The sequence below is a fragment of the Neophocaena asiaeorientalis genome, unplaced genomic scaffold (assembly GCF_003031525.2).
Source record: "Neophocaena asiaeorientalis asiaeorientalis breed wild unplaced genomic scaffold, Neophocaena_asiaeorientalis_V1.1 scaffold264, whole genome shotgun sequence".
NCBI lineage: Eukaryota > Metazoa > Chordata > Mammalia > Artiodactyla > Phocoenidae > Neophocaena > Neophocaena asiaeorientalis.
In genome coordinates, this window is record NW_020185332.1 from 5,854,920 (window position 1) to 5,871,994 (window position 17,075).

Genomic DNA, 17,075 nt, shown 5'->3' on the forward strand with positions numbered 1-17,075 from the left:
TATTTTTATTCTCAGGTGCACACATTTCTCGTTCATCCTTCTCTTCTCGTGTTTAAAAGGAGGGGCTGATGTCCTGACTGAGATGGAGAATGTGAAGATTTGCATTAGGGAGGTTTTGTGACTCGGGTATTCAAAGCTGCCACACAGGAGACAAAAAATAGGATCTTCGTCCGCATCATGATGGAGGTGTGGTGGCTTGCCTCTCTCTTCTGCCACATTGCAAGGCCTTGATTGTGGGGTGTGGGAATCTTACACAAGACCTAACCAAGCCAGAGAGGATTAGTTTTAATTTCATTCAAAAACTGTAAGTAGGAGAAAAGGTTGTCAGTACCCTAGGACAATACTTAGGAACCAGTAGAAGTAGGTATGAGAGTTTGGAGAATGACAGGAAGACCCTGATTCTAAGTGGATCTCAAGCGCTCCCAGGCCAAACTCGGTAGGTACACATGAAATTAATTTTCACTGGGTTCGGTGAGGGATCTCGGGAGCAGGGAGTACTTAGTTCAGCCCATAGATACTAAAGGTAAGAGACCAAACTGTTAACTTGGTTCTCCCGTTTCGCAAATAGCCAGTATCAGCAAGAGAGCGAGGAATTAGACATGTGCTGTAGATTCTAGGGTCTTCCCATCTCTGTCCCTAATGTAAGCATTTCTGATTTCCACTATTTTGTCACCCATGTTGAAATATAACAGCAACATTCCCATTCAGATGGAATCAAGGCAACACGGGATGCTGTCTTTTGCGGTAACAGTCTCTAGGCTGCCCTCCTTTCACTGAGGCGAGCCACCGAGAGGGCACGCTTCTGGTTCCAGGCAGAGAAGCCCTCTCAGCTACATGATGAACACATTTTTTAAGATGTCCTTTTTATGGTTTCTTAAATGACAAGGGATGTCTAAGCACAACATGATCAAGGGGCACGATCATAAAGTAACGTGCTTGGGAAGGAAGGTATTTTATGTGAGCAGGAGTGTCAAAGCGGAGCTTTATCAATGAGTGGAATTTCCTGTATGTTAAAAGATAAATGAATTAGTAACTCAGGGTAATTTTTAAAAATACATATCCAGATGAAAGCTTGGATAAGTTTGATCCCTTTTAGCCAATGAAGTATGATCTCTAATTAGGTTTCCATGCAGACGGTGCAGGCTTGGAGTACATTTCTGAATCTACTTGACCTTTTCAGCTGGAGAAGCCAAATCATTTCCATTCCATGCTCTTTAATTCTGGAGGAATTTCTAATTTGTTGCCAGAGATAAAAAAACTGACTCCAAACAGGAAAATGTTTTAAATAATCCAGAGTCCCATTTATTGAATATTAAAATCTGAGAGCTGGGAGAACCCTAAGAGATGGCTTTATTCACTCCCCTTATTTTACTGATAATAAAACTGAGGACCAGAGAAAATAAAAGACTGGGCCAAGGTCACTCAGGGACATCGGACCCAGGACTAGAACCCAGCTCTCCTGCTTCTCACCCCAGACTCCCTGAGCAGCTGCTTTCTCATCTGCCTGCCAGCCTTTCTGGAGTAATCCGTATCGCTGCTGAATCAAAGGTCCCTCACTGAACTCCAGCATCAGGCCTGTTTTGGGAAACTTCCATGGGCCAGCACCTACCCTCTTGCCTTTCTTAATTTCTTTTGGAAATTCTCTATTCTCTCACCTTATTAATGTTAAAACAAAACGGGTTCTTTTATTGCCACAGGCGGCAGGAAAGTGAACTTCTTGATGGAGGGAAGTGTCTTCCCTAGTGAGAGCAAGTAAATTAGTTCTGAGGTCCTCTCACTCACTGTAACTGTAATGAGAGAGACACCAGCCCTTCTTCATTAATGAGATGCCAATCACAAAGGGAGCAGCCTCGGAAAGCCTTTGGGGAGGGGGGTGGCTGGGGGAGAGTGGTGATTGGCACTGGAGCGAGACGGTAGGGAGCAGAAAAGAAAAGCCTTCCGAGGTGGGAAACACATGTGGATGATCTAGAATTGGAGGGGCAGGTCCAGTGGGAGCTGGTGGTGGTCCTGAATGGGCCCATCTGTGTAGTTTATGGGAAACATCTCCGAAATGGAGCAGGAGAACCGGGGAGCTACCATCTGGCCTGTGTCCCCCCGCACATGCTTCCCGAGGAAAGGTTGTGATCACGCTAAGTATGTCCCACATGGGGACCCGTAGGCTTGGTGCCGTTTGGGGCTGGTTAACGATGGGCTGTCTTGGAAGGTTGGTAGCAGCGTGCCTTGTCTCTCCTCTGTCTCGGAAATTGTCAAGAGTTTAACATACTGTGGAACCAACTAAACTTTGAAAAAGAAACTTTCTTAAAAAAAAAAGCTAAGGACTTTGTTGCTGAGGGAGTCTCTTCCTTACACGAAATAATTTCCCTGGTAGGAGACCCTGGACTTAAATTTACCCGAGGACCAGTTAACCCAGGGCAGGGGAAGCATCTAAGTCTGATTTGTTCAGTTCTCACCATCAAAAAATGGTTTGGGAGTAAGTCCTGCCCCTGGCAACACGATGCTGTCTTTCCCCCTTAGCTGCCCAGAACAGCGTTCACCACACTGTCGAGACAGTTTGCGGAAAATATCTGTGCGAAGAAGTCTCCTAACTCAGTTTTCAACATCCGTAGCCTGCTTTTGCTTTGGTAGGTTGGTAAAATTCTGTGCATTTCGGAAATGAATAGAACTTGCATTTGGAATTAAATGTCCTTTTTTTCTCCAGTTGTTTTTTTTTTCCCTCAGAACATTTATTTTTTATGAATATGGGTCTCTCTGAAGGTTAAGAGACTTTCAGCGCTCAAAACAACTTAATAAAATGGCTGAGCACACAATTAGGCATGCTTATGTCCTTCAAGAATCAGGTAGTGGAAGTTCTAATTGGCAAAGCAGCATTTTGAATGTCATTTTCTAAACCCTTTAGACCATGTATAACAGAGAGAGGAGAAGCAGCAGCACTTTACAAAATACCAGTAGTGTCTCTCTTGGAGACACAATTTTAGGGTAGCAGTTAGCTGGTATTGAATTTGTAGATGTTACGAAAAACATAGCTACAAAGCCACGATCACTTCAAGCAAAAAGACATTCATTTAGATCGTATGCACGGTCACCTATTCATAGTAATGGGAGTAACTGTATGCTAGCAAGCTGGAAACACTTCTTCATGGTGTGTGTGTGTGTGTGAGAGATTACATCACTGGTTGTCAGTTTTCACATCAGTATCACCAGAGGAGCTGTATAAAACAGTGACTCTCACTGCATACATGATGAAACCCACAGAGCCATATGGGAACCAGCCCAGGGTTAAGACTACCATTTTAGATAACCTTTGTCCAATACACTTATTTTACAGGTGAGGGAGTAATGTCAAAAGAGGTTGATTTTATTTGATTATCTTCATACAACTGGCTAAGGGCATAGCCAGGATTTTAAGTCAGTTCACTTACTTTTAAGTTGGCATGTTTAATAGTATATAATCTTCAGTGTGTGTGTGTGTGTGAGAGGCGAGTGCATGCCCCTCATTTCGTTTAGCCCTTTGGAAAATCTGACGAGGCTCACCTAGGAATTCCATTCCTTGTTGAAGGCCAACAGGAGAAATCCGTGGAAAATAAAGATGCATAAAGCCAACTACATTTTATTTTTGAAGTTTTGTTTCTGCTAGAAACCTGTTTTTCAAAAACTTGCTTTCCAAAGCCTCATGTATGTATTTTTGTCTTCTTAAGTTTTAGACACTTGGGTTTTTAAAGATAAAATCCTTGAAGATATGTTTTGGCTTAATTTGTTTTCAAAAGTGCCCATGAACTTGATTTCCAGGGACTAGGTGTTTTCTCTTCATTAGCAACCACTGTGTTTTTCAAGGAGGGAGAAACTCAACTTGTGATTGACTTTAGTGCAGTAGAGTCACGTCCTCCTGGGTTTTAGGAACATTTGAAACTAAGCAAAGCACAAGTGTGTCACCTGACTCTGAATATTTAAAAAAATAATTTTGTCAGCTTTGTCAAACCAAATTTCTCATATAGTGATTTGACTGTAATTAGAGGCACCAGTAGATGGTTATGGGAAAAGGGTAGAAGCCTGCCCCAAAAGTGGCTCATAGGAAAATGAGGGAATTTCAGTTTGACCTACTCAGGCATACTGTGGAATGGATATTTCTCCAAGCTGATAAATGAACCATTTTTGCAGAGATTAGTAGTAGTAGTCCTGGCAAGAGCTTGAAAGCAGAGAAGGCCTGGGATAGAACATTATTTCTTTTAATATTGTAAGAGAATATTGCCCAGCACTTTCTTAACTAGTACCCCTAGTGAACTGGCTCTTCCACACATTTACCAGAAAATAATTGATGTTTGTAATGCTCACCCTTAGGCACTACAGGATCCCAAAGTGCCCTTTGAATCATCAAAGAATGATTCATTGCGTTCTGGGTGGTCTTTTTGTTGAGTGTATTTTATTGTATACTAATCCCTTTGAAAATTGGTAACACATTTATGACAGGTACCAGAGGTGTGAAATCAAGAGCACGCAGCCATAGCTGGCGAGTGGGAGGTGTCTTTGGTATACAGGCTGAGTGCTTCCCGCCACATCCTCCATCCCACTGCCTCAGAGGAGGTGATACTGCCCAGGGAAGCTGCAGATTGGTCTCTGTGAAGGTTTCCATTCATCTCCCCATCCCTCCTCCTTTTGCTGCATAGCTTGCTAGCTGGAGCCCACATGCAAACAGAATTCCATATTCCCACCCCTCCCTGTGCCCAAAAGGAGAAGGGCCAGAAACTTGGGGCAGCGTGAATTAGGTTGAACAGTGTGAAAATGCTGATATTTGACCACTTTCTGTCTACAAAAGCGGTGACTTCAAATGGCCAGTTTCAGTGATTATAAATATCAGGTGCCTGTTTGTAGTTGTGTCTGTGTGTGTAGACATGCATATATCATTCAGTTACTCAGAAGACGCAATTAACAAGAGCACCAAAGTTGGACCAGACAATACAATTTGCTGCCCCCTGCTTTGTTAAGCAAATGATTTTTCCTTCTGTGCTGTTCTGTAGCCATTCCAGGAATGGAACCCCAGCGTATCTCGGCACTGCTATGTATTAGGTGAAAATGGCCTTCCTATTTCTTGGTATGCTCTGTTTATATTTTAATGCTGTTTACCAATGGAATACTCTATAAATATTCATATAGTGGCTGTACAAAGGAAAGGCTCTGAAGAGCTCTTTATTAACAAGCTCCCTTAAGTCAGGGTAACTGTGGGAGAGAGGGCTTTAATCCATCCTCGTGAAGTCCTTGCACAAAAATGGCTCTACCCTCTTTGCACATAATGTTGGGGTGACCTGGGAGTTACCAGCTAAATTCACAGCTGAAAGTGGCAGCTAATGAATTATTCCAAGTAAATTAACAGACCTAGGGAATCCTTTTTCAATCCCATACCAATGCTCCTTCATTAGCGAATACTCCGAATGTAGGAGACGTTATCAGCTGGGGGCCCAGAGAATGTTTAGCCCACATTCAGCCCCTCCACCATTCCCACGCCCCAGCAAAGTTTGAATTTTATTTTAGCATCAATCATCAACTGACATTTGTTAGAAGAACATTTTATTCTTCCAAAGGGCAGTTTGGAACATATTTAAAAAAAAAAACAAAAAAAGAAAACTCAGAACTCGTAATGAAGCAAACTGAAACAATTTTTTTAAAAAAACACAATTTTGGATGCTTCAAATTTAAAACTATGAAAAAAATAGTCCAAGTTTGTACCTTAAAAAATTTTAAATACTGAGCTATTGAGTGATTGACTAGTAAGTCTCAAATACTGTCAGACTGATCTTTGTACCAAAGAAATTAAAACAAAATTGACAAATCATTTGCTATCTCCTTGATGGGAGGGAAATAAGATCTCAAATGGTGATACCTTACCGTTGGTATCAGAGATGGTAAACTATTCCTTACTTTCAGCCAGACAGGCTTAACTGGCAAGATAATATTGGGGGCAAGTCTAGGTAGAAGAAAGAATGAAGCCCCCCTAGGGTCCACAGGGCAGTATTTGGCAGGCACTTCTTCGAGGCCTACCCAGAAGTGGCTAATCAGAGAGTAGGGACGATGTCAGATTACATTAGAGGCAGATTTCTCTGTGTTTATGGGCAAATCTGAGACGGCCAGTCTTTCAGGTCTGGAGCTGCGGTTGCACACAGAATGTGATCCTCAAAATGAAATGCCAGTATTTAATCCTTCCAGCTACTCAGCTTCCTCATTATCCCCTTGTGGGAATTGTGGCTGCTACTGACTCAAAGCTGTCCCCCCGCCCCTCTGCTTGGTGATGTATTAATTGCTAGAGGTGGCCCCAAGGTTCATCTCAGCCTGGACTCCAGTGGAGGGTCCTATCATGAGAATTCAATTAGTCTCAAGATAAAATCGAGCAGAAAGAACTTTTAAGCCTGGAAGCGCACAATGCTGTGTATATATTTGTGTGATGTGATGTTCACCCTCAAACACAGTCTGGACTGGCTTCTGTGGGTCAGGGCTCTCAGTGTGTTCCCTCGGGCCCTCCTTAAGGAATATTTCTTAGCAGAGCACATATTTGTTACATGAGGCCATAGCTACATGTGGCCACTGAATCAACCATTTTAACGTCAGTTAGTTCTTTCCAGTTGTCCTAATGACTGTTCATTGAGCATTTGATTGGATTAGAATAGGTTGATACAGTTCAACTAAATCAAGGTGTAGGAAGGAGAAAAAAAACAAGAAAACAAAACCCACTACATTGTAAATCTAGAGAATTATTCCAACCTCAGCTCAGCAACTGACTTACTTACTATGTGACGATCAAATCTCTTGACCTCTCTGAATCTCATTTTTGGTTTTGCGGGTTTTTTTTTTTTTTTTTTTTTGTCTGTAAAATGATAATCTAGCCTATTTTATCAATCTTTCAGGGTTTTGTTTTTGTTTTGTTTTTTTTTTTGCGTTACGCGGGCCTCTCTCCGCTGTGGCCTCTCCCGCCACGGAGCACAGGCTCCGGACGCGCAGGCTCAGCGGCCATGGCTCACGGGCCCAGCCGCTCCGCGGCATGTGGGATCCTCCCGGACCGGGGCACAAACCCGCGTCCCCTGCATCGGCAGGCGGACTCTCAACCACTGTGCCACCAGGGAAGCCCTCTTTCAGGGTTTTTATGAAGATTAAATGAGCTGGTGGATGTGAAAGCTCTTTAATCCATTTGAGTGGTCAGCCTGAACTTTACAGAGTTAATTGGCATAGTGCTACAGGAGAGAATTTGAGGATGGCTTTGCAGGGAATTTCTGTGCCCATCGGAAAACAATCTTTTAATATATACCAGCGGCAGTAAGGAAATGAGAGTCAGTTGGATCATTTGGACCCACTTGATCACCACTTTAAAGCTAAGCAAAAAATAGTTGAGAGAGTCATGGTAAAGTTTTTGCATTAGCTGTTAACTAAAGAAATGCAAAAGAGAATTCCCACTCCCCAACTGTGTGTGAAAACAGAAGAGTCTAAAGCATTCGAACAAGCCATGGTGAGTGGACGGGATGTCCTGGAATGACACTCTAGGTGTGAATAAATCACTGGAACTCGTGGCATCCACCCAAGAGTTTTGAAGGAACTCAAGGGTGAAATTGTGGAACTGTTGGCCAAAATGTGTAGCTTGTTACAAATGGGTACTGTGCTCCAGACCTGGCAAATTGCCACTGAAACTCTGAAAGCAGAGAAGGACAAATACGTGAGTCTCACTTTCATACCTGGCAAGCTGGTAGGGACTGTCTGAGTAGATAGTGTCACTGAATACCTGCTTATCATGGCCCAAAGCATTTATTGAGCGTTCACCATGCCCCAGGTATGGTGCTGGATGATGGAGGTGAACAAATGAAGGTGTCTAGGAGGCAGTATGAAAGGGGGTCAGAATACTCCAGTGCTGTAGATATAGATTTGGGGAGTCATTGGCATATAGATCAGAGAAGTAGCTTTCATCTGGAGAACCAACACCTCTCAGTTGGCAGAGCCTGCCTGGAGGACCGTGCACACTAGGACTAGACTGTTTTGAAAAGAGAGCTGAAATCTGCTAGTAGTGTCTGCCCTGGGCAGCACCATGCTCCATATTTGCCATCTCCATATAGATGGGTGTTGGAATTCTGAGGGTGGCCATGGTAACCCAAGGGAAGTGGAAAGTGTGAAAAGGGAGAAGAGAAGAGGTTGGAAGGCAGACTCCTACACAGAGCAAGCATTTAAGGAGTGAGTGAAGGAATAAAGAAGAAAGCAAAGGAGGCTGAAACAGATCATCATTTGCTCATCTGTTCATTTATTCAGCAAATAACTATTGAGCACTTTCTGTGTACTAGGCACTATTTTTCACACTGGAGTCACATCCAGGGAGCAGGCAATGCTCTCACTTTGGAGTTGTTCCAAAATAAATAAATGTCAGACAGTAATAAATACTCAGAATCAGAAGAGGGTGATGTGGTGGAGTTGGGATTGGATGGGCACTTTAGCAAGGTTGGTCAGCTTTTGGAGGAGCTGAGAGCTGAACTACAGGACTCAGCCAGCTACATGAAGGACCAGGTGAAGAGCATTCCAGGTGGCAGAAACAGCTAGTGTAAAGGGCCTGAGGCAGAGGAGATGGCAGAAAAAATTCTTCCCTGAAGTTCGTCTGTGTAAGTTAGCAACCTGATGGGGAGACGGGCCTAAGGAGGAAGTTTCCTGATGCTGCTTACAGCTGGTTGGCTGTTGGCTATGTAGAATAGGGAGACTTGATAATGTTTGTAGATTGAGGAAAAGTAGAAAGGAAAAAATTGACTATACAGGAAACAGAAAGGATGATAGATGGTGCTGAGAAGGACATTCATCTTGAGAAGGAGCATAGATAATAAAAGCAAGTCAGATATAAAGAGTTTAGAACAGTATTCCCCAACCAGTTTTAAACTTGTGAAATCATTTCTTAAGAAAATATATGTTATTTGGAGAAATTTTTAATCATCTGATCATTTCGCATGCAATGCAAAATTAAGTGATTTAATGTTTTAAAGTTATGTGTGTCATTTTAGATCAGTATATGTTAAAGATTTTATTACAGAATTAATTGAATACAATAGTTACTAATATTCATGGATTATAATAAGTTCTGAACGAGTGCCATCTAACAAGTGGTGCACACAGTTTAATTTACTTTTATCATGTAAGAAATGACCATTTGTAAAACATACATTAAAATGACATCTAATAGTGTGCTTAGTTTGGAAACCAAATAAATATTAAACTGTGGCTTGAAATTTAACTCACTATCATAGCATAGCATCAACTATTGACAGAAACAGACAAAATCTGCTTTCCTAAGTAATGTTCAGAAACTTTTCATTTTGGGTTAAAAAAAAAAAACCTTCTGGTGTAATTTTATTCTTTGTTTCTTTTATTTCTAAATAGTGAAATAGAGATTTTTGGTCATTATTTACAAGCACTTATATACAAGTAATTGAAAACTGAATTGGATATAAGAAATAGCAAATTTTGTATTATTAACATATTTTTTTTAATGATAGAGAGACCTCAGTGGGTTATGTGAGAGGTCAATCGATGTAATTCTGAAATCTGGTGAAGAACAGCCTAAAGTATATTTGCAGAGTTACTATCCTCTGTAAGCTCTTCATAAACTTTTCAAATTTTTTCTTCAGAATTCTTCTGCTGTTTGCCTTTACCTAAAGGCCGATTATGGGTAAAAATTAGACAAGTTAATCAAGTAAACAACTAACAAAGGAAAAAAAAACATTTGAAATTGCATGGCAGTCAGATTGCCACAGTGGCTGGTGGTATTCAGCTCAGCACCCAGTAGTGGAAACCAAGTCATGAGCACACGTACGTGATCCCAAACTCTTCTGAGTGGAAAATATATTTAAGTAAACAATGTGGTTATTCAGTTATTTAAGTAGAAATTAAAATACCTACCATTATCACCTGCAATGAGTGAACACTCCTGGAACATCTTTGTGCAACTCGGGGCTTCCCGCACATTGGGGACTGCCCCTTAGGAGGAGAAGGTGGAGACATTGAGGGCTGATGAGCTCAACAAGGGCGAAGACTTCGTTTTGTTCGCTGCTGCATCTCCAACACCTGGGACGGTGCCTGGCATAGAATAGGCGCTTAACAGATATTTGCTACTAAGTGAATGAGCAGAGTAATGAATGTGTGGTGAAGAAGGTCAAGCCCTCTGTGGAAGTGGGGAATGAGGTGGAGGGGGGCTTGAGGAACAGGGAGGCTTGAACAAGAGAGGGAACCAGCAGGGGTAGGGTAGCAGACGGTTTCTGTAACGAATGTAGCATCCATAGACAGTCATTTATCCCAAACTATGCCTTGAACAACCACCGTATGTTTGGGCTTGTGAAAGATGCTATAGGATTCAGTGATGAAAAAGACACAGCCTTTGCCTTCCAGAAGCTTACCAAGTTTATGGGGGTAATGAGACAGATATCCATTCTAGACTGTGTACACACTATATAGTTCCACAGACATCAGGGGAGAGGCAGAGGGGTCTGACACAAGCAGTGCGAACCTCAAGAATCAGGGAGTGGGGTACTTGTTACAGCTTCAGCATCAACCAGAGAGTCATTTGACCTCTCTGACTCCAGTCTCCTCATCCATATAAGAAGGAATTAGGACTGGGTCTCCACTAAGGCGCCTGCCCAATAAACTCTGACAATCTCTGGGCTTTGCAAATTCAGAGTAGGTGGATGTCAGTGTTGGCAGAGGTATTGTGGAACTGTGTCTTCAAGGACGTGGGAGTGAGTTGGCCTTGAAGAAAGGGGGAGTGTTGTAGAAGTTAGGCGGCAAGGATTTCAGGCAGAAGGACTAGCAATGAACTCAGCCATGAGGGTAAAATGGTACAAAAATTGTTCCAACAACCATTTTATGAATTAGGAGAAGAGAGGTATGAACAAGCAGGGTCAAATGATATGATAGATTCCATAGCAAAGTTGGAATTAGCATAAGTCTCTTTGTTGTAATGTTTTGTTGCTTACATACAAGAAACAAAAGGTTAGAATGATCTAATTGGAGTAGTACCAACTTTGGAACCCCCATATATTGATGTAAAGAGCAGCCTTACACAAGAGCTAAGTGAAAGAATGTACGATGGAATCTCCGTGTTCATGAATGATGATGATATTAATAAAAGGTGATGGGAAATGCTACAAATTTTTACAAGGTGGAAAAGCAGCAATTGATATTCAAAGTGGGGAAGTATAAAAATACCCCAGGTGGTATTTCAAATGCGGAATTCTACCTAAACACAGGATGCCATGGAAACCCAAAAGACTGACATATATAGGCAGCATCCAGAAATCTACTGAAGCCGAAACTGAAAACATCAGCCTCCAGTTGTACATTCCCGTTGAAAGGAGGTTGGTGATGGGGGGATGGGGGTGGGGAGTGGCGGGGGAATAGCCCCTGACCAGTGTTCCTGTCCTAGGACAGCTCTAAGTCCAGTTTTGGCATATTGCTTAACCTCGGTCTCCTCAACTGTGAAATGGGAACAGTCACACTGTTACAAGGATAAAATGATACAATAGGAATGATGTGCTTTAAAACAAACGAAGAGCTGGATTTGCTGGAATGAGGCAACCAAAATTTGTGCATTTGTGGTGTCTGTCTAGTGTGTGAACATCTTGCGTAAACACGATTAAAATAATTCTTTGTACCTGCAGAATGCTTTAGAGTTTATCAGGTTCCAAAAAAGTATAAAGGGCCCTAGCAGAGCTTTAAATTCAGAAGACCTAGGTTTGAATTCCAATCCAGTCACTTGCAAATATGACTTGGCATGGAGTTACTTAAAGTATGTAGGCTCCATTTCCTCATTTGTAAAATAGGGATAGTGATACCTACCCTGATAGGGTGGTTGTGAGATTTAAACACTATCATGAATGAAGGGTGGTGAGGTGGGTGCCTGCCCACACTGGCCCTCCGTGCACAGTGGCTGTCTTTATTGTCACACTTCACTGGGACGCGAGCTCCTCCAGCTGAGACAATGTCAGCTGGTATTCCCAGTGGCCAGCACAGTTCCCGAGTTGGAATTGGTGTTCAATCAGTATTTGTTGAATGGATGGATGAACGGCATGAACAGATGGGTGAACACCAGCTTTGTAATAGAGATGCTTTCCTGGGTAAGACAGCCAAGGCTCAGAGACTTTAAATGACTGCCCAAGGGTCAGTGTCAGAACTGAAAACTGCAAGCCCCGCATGCGTCGTGAGACCCTTTTCAAGGTATCCACATGCTACCCTCTGCTGTAAACCTCTAGCCTTGGATGAGATCACGGGCTGCAGCGCTCTGAGCAGTTATTGCCTATCTTTTAGACAAGCGGAGGCAATACTATTTGCCTCTGCTTTTTTTCCTCTCGCTCTCTCTTTTGTTGTTTTGATCTAAGCTCATGGGGTAAAAATTTCAAGTCAACTTAATTTTTTTTTTCTTGAAAAGGGGCCAAAAGAAAAAGAAAAGAAAAAACATGAGCACAGTCTCAGATATCTTTGGTTTTGACAGTCCTTGGTTGGCAGGACGCAGCCCAAGAAAATAATCTTCAGTGAAACGTACAGTTTGTTTCTTTCCCCCGCAGACGGAAATGTGTGTTTGGGAGGCTGATTCTTCCGATGGCCCTGGTGCCAGGCCTGGGACCAGCACTTTTCATTATTAGCTCTGTTCCTCTTTTCGTTTACAAGGTCAGCGTCGATGTTTTGGTTGTTTTCCCAACAGTGCTCTACTGACCGACTTCGCTCTAATCCCTTGATGTCACTTAAATAAACTCGAGGCGGTTGCAGGTTGGGGGAGCGATTTGAGAACTCCAGTGATTTCCGGCCACTGTTGTTCTCGGCGGCAAATTAATTTGACGCTGTTATGTAAGTGTAATCATCCTCTCTAATCACATCACAGGATTGGGAACTGCCAGAAATAACAGAAGGGAACATTCGAGGTATCAAAGGGGAGCCACTAAAATAGACTGTTTATTTAGGTACCAAATTGAAACGCTATTATTGGAGATGGAAAACAACTCTTGCCACACTTCCTTTTCACACATCCCTACATTTCACATACTGTATTTATCAGTGTGCATCATCCAGAAGTAAAAGGAGATATGAAATCAGAGATTCCAGTTGTGCCACGGGGGAAGGAAAGGCACGGAGTCGGAAGTGTCTGAGCGTCAGTGGGGTTTTGTTGATGCCTGAAATTTTGGTTGTGTTTACGCTGTTCTAAGAGGCTTCTCTCTTCGCCTGATGTTCTTTCTTTATGTCTGCCTCACTCTCTTTTCTTATTTTCCCCCAACCTGTCCCACTGCCTTCTGTCTCCCCAGCTTTTTTAGCAAGTCAGAGAACCTCTACCTAACTCCAATGACCCTCTCTCCAACTCCTTGGTGATACCCGCTCACTCAGCCGAGGGGGTCACAGGAGACGCGCTACATATTTACAGCTTGCCTATCTTCTGACACACTTTGTCCATTCTTTCCTCTTCCCAAACTCTCGCCCAGCTCCTACCTGGGCATAGAGTCCTAGATGCAAGAGAGAGAGTCCCATCCTTATTTCAGAACGGGTTTCTCAGAATGGTCTAGGTAACAGCAGAAGAGCGGCTTGGAGTCTTGTTTTTGAACCTCATCTCTGCCCTTCTCCCGGGACAGATGATCACTTCTGAGCCTCAGTTTCCTCATCTGTAAGAGGGGATAGCAACACCCAGCTCTGGCTGTGTGAATTCAGGGAGGTGACACTTATGAAAGCCCGGCACAAAGCAGTCAGGAATGCCGGCTCTGGAGTCGAAATCTCGATAGCCAGACTTTGGGATTTGGGTCCCAGCACTGCATCTCACCCATTCAGTGACTTTGGTCAAGGTGCTGAGCTCTTCGTGGCCCAGTGTCCCCATCTGTGAAGTCGGATAATAACACTGATCAGAATAGCAGAGGGTTGAACAGGATTGCATATTTTAAATGCTGGGCGTAGTGCCTAGCTTTCTCAGTGTTGGTTTATCAGCATTATTATCATTCTTATTATTGTTATTTATTGTTCTAATAGCAAAACCTAATTAAATAAAACAATAATCATAATGATGATCCATTTCCTGCTCTCCCCACTTCTTATTCCCACCACTTATCTTCATACAACTGCAAATCACTCCCGATGTTATTTGCCATAAGTCATCGAGACACGACAGCCGGGCTGAAGGGGATGAACAGTTGAACCCGTGGACAGGTTGTGGGGAGGGATGCCCGCCATGGGGAGGGAAAAGGCATTCAGCTGGACGAGCTTAGGAGACATTCTCCTTGGAGCCTCTGATGGTGGCCTCTCCCTGCTCTCCTGGTCTCCACAGTCCTCTGCCTTGTTCCATGTTTAGTCCCCCCGGCTGCCTTTCTTCTCTGCTTGGATCGCCACCTGCTTTGAAATGCCCTCCACCAACAAAGTCCTCACATCAGAATGAAGTACTTCCTTTATCCTGGTGTAATGGAGGGGCACCAACCTGGGGACTGGGAGACTCAAGTCTTTCCCTGCCCTTCACCCTTTGGGTAACTTTGTCTGTGGGCCTTGGTGGCTTTGACTGTGAACACGAACGGCAGGGGCATAGCCCATGTAACCCAGAGTGCCAGCTGATTCCCTGTTTCTGAAGCAACTACTAGGACATTGAATGTTATTTTTCCTTGCCTTGCTTGAATTTTTTTAAGTAAAAAATAAAAATTCACTTCTAAAACCATTCTCTACAAGCCCATCACAGAAGGGAAGAGATTACTTTTCATGGTCATCTTTCACTCTTTTTCCTCTAATCTAATCTCAGGTCTCTCCTCTAAAGATTTTCTACACAGGCGATCTAATGATAAGGCTGCCCCAAGCATCTGTTAGACCTGGGTAGGATGAGAACCGAGGTTCGAGCACCGGATCTAGACAAAGCTGAGCTCTGGGGCACTCAGACCAAAATAGGTTTGCAAAACTATATTGAAGCTGAAATGAAGATGAGGTTTCTTTCTTTTTCCTAAAGAAATATCTGGATAATTATTTTCTGGGCACCACTTCATTCTACGTGAACTTTTCAAACTGCAAGTTTTAGTTGCTTGATTTACGCTTAAAATAAAGGAAACACTGTTTGAGGAGACTGGTCACATGCAGTGGGGAGAGTAAGTTTTTTCTCAGGTATAGACACAGCTGTGATGTCTTGGGCTTTGGAGTCAGATTCTAGCTGTGTGACATTGGACCAGTTACTTAACCTCTCTGAACCTCATTTTCTTCATCTGTAAATATCATTAGGGATGTTGTGAAGACAGTATGAAATAATGAATGTAAAGTACTTGACACATAGAAAGGGTTTGATTAATATTAGCTGTTAATGTTATTGTTGCTATTTAGATTTAGCTCTTCACATGCCTAAAATCATGGGGCAGATTTTCTCTCTGTCATACTCCTGGTAAAGGAGATAGTGTCGAAATTTTCTGACAGTCACCCTGAAACATTTATCTGGGCAGGTCTAGATCATATCCATTTGGCCCATAAGTGTTACTTAGATGACCGTCAGCTGTATTCTCCCTCTTAGCTAGTGTAAAAATAGCCTTGAAATTAATTTCCTAAAACAGCTCGGTATTTGAATGTATATATCATACACCACCATAGAATATTAGTTAGCAACATGTAACAGGCATTTACAGAAATCTCATTAATTTGCATTTGATCCATTCTTAGAGCGATTTGCAGTAATTCAGTCTGGATCAGGCTATGTTAACTTTTAAATCTATGTTTTATAGAAGTAATTTACTTGAAGAATTAATGGTACAAATGAGATTATAAGGGACATACTAAACTTTTTAAAGACAGCAAATATTTTTCTAACAATAATGGTCTGTATGAAAATAAAACTTGTGATTCATACGTGGATGTTGTTTACTGAATACATAGAGCAATGTTCCTCAAAATTCCATCCAAGAGAGAGAATCATGGGGAGAAAAAGTCCAAAAGTCCTGAATTATACCCCAAAACTTCTGAATTAGGATCCTGGGCCGGGAGGGATGGGGGACCTAGGGATGTGCATTTTAACAAACTCCTTGAGTGACTCGTAGGTTTACTAAAGTTTAAGAACAGCTGTTACTCAGAATATTGACAAAGCACATGTACCTTAACTGAAGTATCCCAGGAAACTCTTCTTAGTAGTTGAATAGAGCTCCTCCTTTCCTTACTGGAAAATACCAGGACCTCTTCTCTTTAAAATATTTCAGAATTCAGACTGTTCTGCTAGTGCAGACTCATCTTCCCCCATAACGGGGAGGTGTTACTGAAACAGACCCAACTTCCCACAATCAGTGCCAAGCTTCCTGCGTTATAACCCTCTGACAGTCAGAAAATCTAAAAATTATGATGGTAAGATTGGGATTCAGGCAAGGAGAGCAACCAGGCTGGGATCCTGGGAGGCCTGGAAAGAAAACCAGGGTAGAACCTGACAAAGACTCGGAGAGACTTGCTCATAAGGGTTAGGTCAGAAGCCCAGTTATGGGAATGAAGGTTGGCAAAGAGCCTGCCTTGCTTTCCAGCCATTGCGCAATCCACCCTTGAGTTGACATACAAACCAAAGTGGTGTGAACCCTTAGAATATCTAAGAATGACATGAGGAGGAATATTCTTACTCTATTTCCATATGACTATTTTTTAAAGCAAATGGCTTGTTCAATATTTAGACCCGTTCCTTTGTTCATAAAATAATTCCTATGTCTGTAAAAAGCAAATTTATGGTTATCAAAGGGGAGGTGAGGGGAAGGGACAAGTTATGAGTATGAGATTAACAGATACAAACTATTATACATAAAACAGATAAGCAACAAGGATACTGTATGCAGTATCTTGTAACAACCTATAATGAAATATAAAAAGAAAAGATAACTGAATCACTATGCTGTACACCTGAAACTAACACAATATTATAAATCACCTATACTTCAATTGAAAAAACAATCCCTAATGTCTGAAGGTGTTGGTTTGTATCTCCTTAGATCATTATTAACTAATTGCACCAATATTGGGTTAGGACTATTTTTTTCACCCATTTCTGGGTGAAATGGGTGAAAAAAATAGTATACAGTATATCATGTAGATGTGCACATGTGGAAACACACACA